This window comes from Lissotriton helveticus, chromosome 12 (genome assembly GCF_964261635.1).
Source record: "Lissotriton helveticus chromosome 12, aLisHel1.1, whole genome shotgun sequence".
Lineage (NCBI taxonomy): Eukaryota > Metazoa > Chordata > Amphibia > Caudata > Salamandridae > Lissotriton > Lissotriton helveticus.
The window spans coordinates 24014646-24023862 of NC_136073.1; the positions used below are offsets into that span (position 1 = coordinate 24014646).

General features: G+C 43.2%; 1 long non-coding RNA gene across 1 annotated transcript; it reads right to left on the bottom strand.

Annotated features, from left to right (window-relative positions):
* Nucleotides 1–465: 465 nt before the first annotated feature.
* LOC144797673 (uncharacterized) lies at nucleotides 466–7156 on the bottom strand. The gene is made up of 3 exons (XR_013603439.1): nucleotides 7082–7156; nucleotides 5584–5747; nucleotides 466–5166 (listed from the first exon to the last, which is right to left on the bottom strand). It is a non-coding gene; the product is annotated as an uncharacterized LOC144797673 (long non-coding RNA).
* Between the last annotated feature and the right edge of the window lie 2061 nt (nucleotides 7157–9217).

The following is a 9217-nucleotide window of genomic DNA, read 5'->3' on the forward strand; positions in this document are numbered from 1 at the left end:
TATTTAGAAACACTTGCTGAATTAGGCAGTATTTAAAATACATTGAAAGATTATTTACAGCATGTTTTATGCCCCGTTACAGTCCCTGTTCTGTACATTAATATATGTTGAAACTTAGACAATATACACATCACCCCATGATTAGTGATCAGACAATTGGAAATAGCATTCCAATTCATAGCATTCCAATAAATATTAATTTCATGAAGTATAATGCATTAAAATGTATGTCAAACACAGAGAATTGAAGGTGTTAATGCATATTTTTAATCTTTTTAAATAATAGTACATATGTAGCTCTGTCTTCACTTTGCAATCAGCCGAGAAACATATTATTATTAGAACACTGCATGACAATCGCAAAAGATAATGAAAAGAATTTTACAGAATTTGAAAAAGAATATCAAGAGACAGTTCAAGAAAATTCACAAAGAATGTCAGGCTGCAGGATCAGCACATTTCTTCTGGCTGCTGGTTCCATACGGGTCTTTGGTGCAAGAGGTGAAAGCTGTTGATGCTGCTTCTTTATGGATCCTCAAAGAAAATCTAACAAATCATACATTTTACAAGTGACTATCCCTTTACATTCAAAAATATGTTATTCTGTTTCTAACATGAATCGTGTTAAACCAGCCCGATCATTCACCTTATATGCACACACGCCACAAATATGAACTGCACGCTATCTTTTGAGGTTGGTTTCCACGTCTACCTCCAACCTTCCCTGACCTCCGCGTGCATGTGTTAATCTGCATTTTGGAAATTCAGAATATGTTAAGAATTATTGCATACCATATTAGACAGGATTGAATTTTAAGGGCAACGCTTACATCTTTCCCGTACCAGTTATTATTCTTCACATTACTATCTGAAGATTGTAATCCGTATAAATCGTGGTTAAGACGGCCTCCTGATCCTCCCTCACAGCCGCCCCAATCCACCACATTGATGTATTAATTTACATATTTTTTAATTTGTTCAAGAGAGTCTCTACCTTTCCACTGCAGTTGCCCCAATTACCCCTGCAGATACAGGTACTTCTAGCTCAGAATTTACAATACAACAGGAGCTAACAGATCACAAATGAATGCAACAAGAATAAGCTCCATATGTCCCAGGCAACCGGCCATCCCACCTACATCAAAATGTAATCAGTTTAGACAATGGGACGTGGTACATACGGTCTAAAGTTGTCCTTTTATAAGAAGTTAATCACGTACGCAGTACATCACCTATTGATGATACAGTATGAAAGCAGCTACTTACACCATGTCGGGAGGCCTCAAGTAGGCACACAACCGTAATCAATTTTATTCTCAGGATGAACAAGTGCAGGTTTAATCATTTACACAGCAAATGTTTTATTCAAAACTGATTTGGCAAGTCAAGAGTAGCAATAAAGGGGATGTGCTTCAAGAGTAAGTTCATAAGGGATACATTTTTCCAGTCTCTGATTTCTGGGTCATTAAGAGCCGTCAACCAACTCACTGTTACAAAAAACGAAAATTAGATCACAATGGGTGGATGCAAAATACCAAAGGATGATGTGCAGCAATGCAAACAATTCTTCCAAATTAGGCGCTTTCCTTCTCACATAAAACATAAAAGCACTGATGATGTTCTTAGTCTTGCAGGAGTTTTACCCCAAGAAGAACGGTAAGTTGACAGGAATATAAATAACTATGTAAAATAACTTCAAAATTCTGGTTTGTAAGGTGAAGGATTGACTTACCCAGACTCAGGGTTAAAGTTTTAAAAATGCTTAACCCCTTAACTTGACCGGTTTTCATCTACAATGCATTTCATTGCTAAAACAAAAGCCTGTAAAATATTTTAGGCATTGTTTGGTGAGGCAAAGTCGATGTTTAGACCAGTATAAGTAACGGTCAATATGACGTGATTGGCACCACACTGCAAACATGAATCTTTCCGTGTTAACTTCTGAACTGTGTCCTGAACCCGTTTACATTCACAATGTGTGGAGTACAGCAACCCATTCAATGGTAGTTGTAATCCGATGTAAGGCGACAGAGGGATACTGGAGATTCACGCGGGAGCATAACACATCTCAGGCTTTGTTTCACTTGAACCCCCAGGGTGAACCATCCCTAGGTTCCTCAATAACTACAAATGTAGGCGTTCAAGGGTTGGATGTGTGGGTTCGGGAGGAAGGAGAATCTGAGAGTTGGTTAAAGCTCAGTTTTCAGATGTTCACTTCCTGCTTCCCTCTAATTATGAAGATCATCGATCGATGGTTCGACTCAGCGCATGCACAGAACCAACACATAGAAACCATGACCAGGAAGTCTTTGATAAGTACAATCACATTTGGTCACAATGGGGGAATCTGGTACACGTTTTTAGCACTGCGGACAAGGATGGTGTGGTTAAAATGCGTCCGGAACGGATGCAGTTGGGTAGTTAGCCGAAAACATAGATGTTGGGAATTCAACATTCGCTCCATAGAGCAAAATCTGCTCCAACCAAATCCATTGCAGTGAAGGTCAAAAAGTCAATACGCAATCTTCATATAGAACACAACAATACTGTACAGCCCAAACATGGGTGTCTTAATACACTTCCCTTTCTAAAGTTTTGTTTATTCTCTTTTTTGATGATCAGGGATGTGAAATTGACAGAACACCATGCATCTTTTTGACCTTTATTGTCACATAAAATTGGCTCAAACAAATGGCCTCCCCATCTCCCCTTATAGCCGTCCCTGTCCTCCAGATGGCATATGAACATTTTTAAAATATTCTCAAACCTGTCTCCACTTTAAATAGATCCCTTCAAACTCCACAGGAAGAGCAAAAGCTTTGACTAATTTCAAGCTCTGCTCAACCAGCAACCAGTTGCACTATACAACCTGCCGTGGAGAAGAATACCCAGAATTCACTTGGTTAACAGTACTTTAAACAGCAACAATCTTCTCCATGATCACATTTTACACACTAAACTTAGAAACTGCTCCACTTACTCCCAGTGGAGTCACTTCCGGTAGAGTTGAGGACATAAAATAAATCTCTCTAGCATTTTTAATAATTTCATATATTGTCTTAAACATCACCATGAATGGAGTGCACTAAACAGCCTGTGTTCTGTTGTTTTTAGTTCAACATTTTTAACATATATTAATTGTGGGCTTTGATTGGTCCTTGGAGAATACTAAATCTATACCGCTTTCTGGGCCCAAATCTGCAAAAGGCAGTGGATTGGCTGGTTCTTGGAGATTTCAATGTCTTCCGAGTTGCAATGCTTGCAGACCTTCCAAACGCACCCCCCATCTCCCTCCAGATTGTTCCGGAACAGTGGCCTTAGATCTTGCAGTGGCCACTGAGCTTGCCATTAATGTTGAGGTTGCACTGGTAAAGAGTTTGATGTAGTCCCTGGTGATTGCTCTGGAGCTTGCCATGGCCTTGATGGTTGTAATGTCAACGATGGTTGCTTTAGTCTTAAGCTTCCTTTGTCCACAGAGCTTACTGAGTCTCCAAAGTGTGTCGGGTCCTTGAAGCCGGCATCCTTGAAGTGTGTTGTGGACTTTGACCATGAAGTGGGCCTTGGAACTTGAACGGTCCCTGAACTTGCCGTGGGTCCCGGGCTAGCGGTGGCATGTGCGGGAATTGTTGGTTAACTACGGCTGCTGTGGTTAATGGCCCTCCCTGTGTTTCCGAGACTGGCTTTAGCACTAGGGAAGGAGGGGCTTATGGATTTGCTGACTTCCAGACGCCTTGCCCTGACCCCTGAGCCTTTTGAGTCTCTGGAGCTTGTAAAGAGAGTAGGACTTCCAGTGACTCTAGTTGTTGATACTAGCCCTGAAACTGCAGCCGGTGGTCCAAACCTGGGTTTGCTGTGCCCCGAAACTCTGCTCCGTCTCAGAAACTTTGAGGCCACAGAAAGCTATTTCAGCGTGGAAAACATTTTTGGTGGCCTTAGAGCTTGTGGTAGCCTCATAGCTTACTGTGGTGCCTAGCGTTGAATTGGCGTTTGCTGTGGGAGTGAAACTTGCACTGAGTTTTGCTCTTGCTTTGTAACTTGCTGATGAATTTGTTGTGGACCTCACAATCTTCCTCTCAATTCCCTCCAAATCTCATCTTTCTCTGTGTTGGCCTTCACTTCAATCTTGTTTGCTTTGTCAAGATGTGTGCATCTATTTAGCAAATAAATTAGGGCTACCCTAAATTCGATCTACTTTCAATCTTGATGTTTTCACTCATGCTTCATTCCTAGGCGTTTCCTCCCGTCCCAAGTCCATAACTCATTCTCTCATTAAGTTTTAGATTATTTCATATTCCAACCACTGTGTTTTATTATCTTGTGCTGGGCTCTCATAAAAATGTCGCATACATTCAATAGCACTTGAAGAAATTTAACAAAAGACTGAGGGCGACAGCTTGAGGGTCGGCTAGCCTTGGCTGAGTTGATGAAGCCACAGGTTTGGCAACTGTCTCACCAGGGACCATTAACGTAAGTAATGGAGGTGGGATGTGAGTCCAAGCTCACCATTGGCTGGTGAGCTGAAAAGAAGAGGCGGGTGCTCAGCTGGTCACTGGTGAGGGTGATTGTAATTGGTGCTGAGTTCACCCACTGCAGTGACTTCATCAAGTGGTCGAGGCCAATCATCATTGTTGTTATGAAGATGCTCGGCTCCTGTGGCCGTGGACCTGCTTTGTGTAGAGAAGGGCTCTGCTGCTCACCCTGGCTTTGAAGTGATGAAGAGGAGGGTTTGTTGCTGAACCCGCGGTACACTCATGAAGAGCAGGAGTCACTGTGAGGATTGTCATTGGCTGAGATTGAAGGTGCCTGAGTCAGTCTCAACCTTAACTGAACTGATGAAGAGGACACGTTGGTGTTACCCTGTATATCAGCTCAGGTGGTGAAGGCGGAGGGTCACTCTAGTTCTGAGTGGGGTGATGACGGAGATTCTTTAGAAGCTCACCAGGGGTTGAGGTGATGAAGACGGGGAGACAGTGCCAGGATCCCCATTGGCCAGGGTGTTGAAGATAAAGTTTGTTCACATGTTCAATACAGGGTTACTTGAGGAAGAGAGGGTTTGTTTCCACGCACATCACTGGCAGAGGTGTTGACGCCATGGGGTTAATGACAAATAAGCAGTTGGCAGCGTCCTGGGTGATGGCGCTCTTCATGAAAGGCAATGAATTATTTCTGTGTGGGAAAGAAATACAAGAGGGTGTTAATGGAAACAAATTGTACATCAGATTCAAAATACTAATAACATGAATACATTGGAACTACTGTCCCCTACAGGGCACTCACAGAGTGTACCCATATGAGTAATACACAAGAGCGTCAGAAACATGGTCTTTACCTGTGAATATTACGGCATACAGCATGAAACCCGCAGCCTTGACATAGGAGAAGTGAAAGATACTGTGAGAAACTTTCAGAATTATCTCAGTCCTCATCGATAGCCGCCACAGGTCCTCGTCTTGAGCACTTAACCCCACTTTCCCCAATTCGTCTTCCACTGAGGTTATTTCTTCACTAATCGCCCCTCGAGCGGAGTTGAGAAAAGTCGCAATAAGGGAGTTGCAGCGCGAGCCTTTGTGATCTTCCACCTACCCGTTATACGGAGGTCCACGGCGTGGATTAAAGAGATGTGGCCTGGTCCGGTCTTGGGCGGGTGCGGTCTTGGTCCAGTCTTCGTCCCCGGGCGTGCCCCGTGTAATAGGAGACCATGCACATTTACAGCGTCGTTGCAAGGCCCTTCCTCCTTCAAACTGCACCTGTAAAAAGCAGTGTGGGCAGTTGAGTCTAGTTAGCCCCAATCACATCCAAAGAGTCGAATTAGTCATTATAATGGATTTCTGTTTTTCCTTCCTTATTTTCCTATAATGCTGACATTCATGTCCGAGGATTCTAAGACATTATTCTTTCATGTGCAAGTGTGATACAGAGGAGCCTGCCATTGACTACATGCAAAAATTCACTCCGTCTCCAAAGCATAAAATAAGAATAAAATGCAACAGCTGAATCTATAAATCCCGTAGAGATACTTTCCAAGACTCCTATTCCGATAAGACATCTTCACTTGTTTTCCTGCCCCAGGACGTGCGCTGCCTTGGAAAGAATCCACGAACCAGTGGTTCTGGTGCACATACCGCATGGCTAATATGCCGGGACAGACGTGGTGAATTCAACAACCGACAGTGGTTGTATGCAGTACATACTGAACAGTCAATTACACTGGTTCAGTATTATAGTCTTGATTTATTCACATGTTTTTTATGTTTTTTTTCACTTAGTTGCACTTATTTATTGCAGTAGCTGAACAACTGACCCTGAAGAAGGCCGTGACACTAATAAGGTCTTTTTTGGCTGAAACATGTTGATCGAGTGATTCACACATCTGTCTCTAATGTCGGCACTTGTGTTATCAGCTTCTTACTGTTTTTTAATCCTGACACCGGGTAGTCGAATAAAGTTACATATAGCTAACCCTGTAGCCAGTTTTAAACTCTCACATCACAGCACTGCACTTTACTACACACACGCCAACCTTACATAGGGGTTTAGTACGTCCAGCATAACTCAATATAAACATCCCTGAGCTCCTCCATCATAGAGAGGGAGTTGTAGCCCACGTGAAGCCTAGGTCTGTCACGTGAGGAGGCACCCCTATGATGAGGCATGACACCTCTGGTGTGTGAGGGGAACCGTCCTGAAAAGAGAAACCCCTTGTTTTTGCATAGCAGAGTACAGTCAGATAGCCAAACAACCTCCTTCTAGTCCGGACCTGTGGCCCCTTTTCTGTGTGATAAGATATCATATGTCACAGGTTTCATTTTTCAGATGTTATATTTTTACCACTTGGTTTTTCCAGTTTCCATTTCACAGAGGTCTACTTTTACCAGGTGTCCATCAATATATGAAAACACATTAACCTCATCGCTGCAGCGCGAATTCCGCCGAAGTGCTGAGATTCCAATCACGGGCGTGGTCATGACGGCTCCCGGCAGTCATCAGCACACGCCCACCGTGACTCATGACAGCCGGGAGCCGTCATGAGCATGGAAGAGGTTAACAAAACAAGAAAAATATCACAACATGAATGTCTTACCTCTGATGTTGTCTAAAATTGAATCCTTTTTTCAAATCCACTTCCGGGTTTTCGTCTACCGTGGGAGTGGGTCACTCATCGCTGTTGACCTAAATTGGAATAAGAGGTTGAAAGACCAACAAACATCCTCCCTAAACTAACAGGGCCACGGCTACACCCTACAAATCAATCTCAGGAAAAGCATTTTAAGCAAGGCAAAGCACACACAAGACACCCAAAAAATACCCAGGGCTAACCGGATTCCATATGAACATGGAAAACGCAAAAGCCCTACAACCCATTTACAATAAATGACAAATAACAGTTAAATCAAGCATACAAGCAGTGTACCAGCATAGATATCTATCTAGCATTAGTGGCCCTGTACATATAAGGTGTGCCTGCTGTGTGCCAATTACAACTGTAGAAGGAACAAAACATTACAAACACGGCACGGCAAACAAGTTAAAAAAGAAAATAAGTTGCTTACCTGTAACGATAGTTCTTCCGTATTGGTTCACATGCTCGAATCTCAACAATGGGGAATGATTCACGCATGTGAATCTCAGAAAGATCCAAAACTGGAATAATAAAACATATCAAATACAGCAAGGAAAACAACTTAAAAAACAAATATCACAGGGTTAACCGGATTCCATATCAACACGGAAAACGCAAAAGCCCCTTAATTCAAATGAGAATAAACAGCAAACAACAATGCAATAATACACACAAGCCGTGCCGTGTACTCACAGGTATGTAACATTTGTGACTTTGTTTATGTTGTGATGTTTGAACCTATTCTACCTAAACAATTCTTGATAAAATAATAGAACATTCTATAACATTTAGAACTTTGAATAAAATGGCTTCTGCGCATTAGCGCCTAGAGGCCCAGGTCCTACCGCAGGATGTCTTCACACAAGCCGCCTCCCTTCAGGGGGCCCTGTGCGACTCTTCCAATTGAGTGTCCTGCAGGAAGGATAAAAACAGGTCAAATTATAAACCATCCCAGGGTATCAATACTAGCAGCACATGTACACACACAAGTGAGCTTTAAAAGAACACAAAATATCTTTGGATGACTTTTTTGCTACAGCAGCATTGGTAATGATTCCTGCACCTACTGAGCCCAGTGGAAGGTAGCATCACACATTTAATGCCCCAAATGGGCCCTGTGGAAGCATTTGATGATGCCCCTCCCGAGAAGAAATGTATTAATTCTGAGCCCTCCTCGACAGCTCTCTTGCCCTGACCCTTGTTTTAGAAGCACCTCCACCGGAAAACTATCACATTCTTCACTGCGTTTGTATCCAGAGATTGTTTCAAGATTTTATATCACCCTCTGTAACCCTAAAGTAACTAGCAGGACATTGCACCTCTCCCTATCTACTCTCTATTGTACTCAAGCCCCTCGGATAGCAAATCTATTGTCACTGTGAGAGTGTGTGTGCTTGTGTGATGCTGCTGTGTGTTACCATAAAACAAGACACATAGAAAATGCAGCAGGGTACAGGAAGCAGATGTATTTATCACTCAGGCACATCATGTACTTATGTTAGCAAAGGCTCTCTAACTTGTCAGACCAATACAGTGTTTTTCCTTGTATTGTATTGGATTACAAAGCTGAGCTCTGTTCCTCCACTGCCTGAAGCCCCACAGTCGCCAGAGTCAAGCGCTGCAAACTTTCCTGTTGTTGCCCCATAATCCTGGAGTGAAATGTGTGTAGTTTTAGGTACTAAACACATCCCTTATAGGTCACTGTGGCTCAGCTCAAGCGCACACGAGGTCCTGGAACAAGGGCTGAACCAGAACAATCAGTCGAGCCGGGGTGAGGTCTTGAGAACTGAAAGGTCACTCAAACCACACTTGAGTAGAAAAGACTCCAGGGATAGCCTCCAGCTACCGACGGAGGTCTAATCCTCAAAGTGGGTTTTCTATCCTTCCCGAAGGGAAATGAGTAGCCCCAGCCCTCCCACGATCCTGCTGAATCTTCTCCTTTCGTCCCACAGGCAACTTTGCTTTTGGGAAGGGCTGCATGAGAGCACAGACTGTAGACACAGAGGATCAGAGGAGCAGTGTGCTGCCTCTGAAGGACTCTTTCTGACCAGCCTCTGTCTCTCTTGACTCCACTAACATGGCTGGTAACTCTTTTCC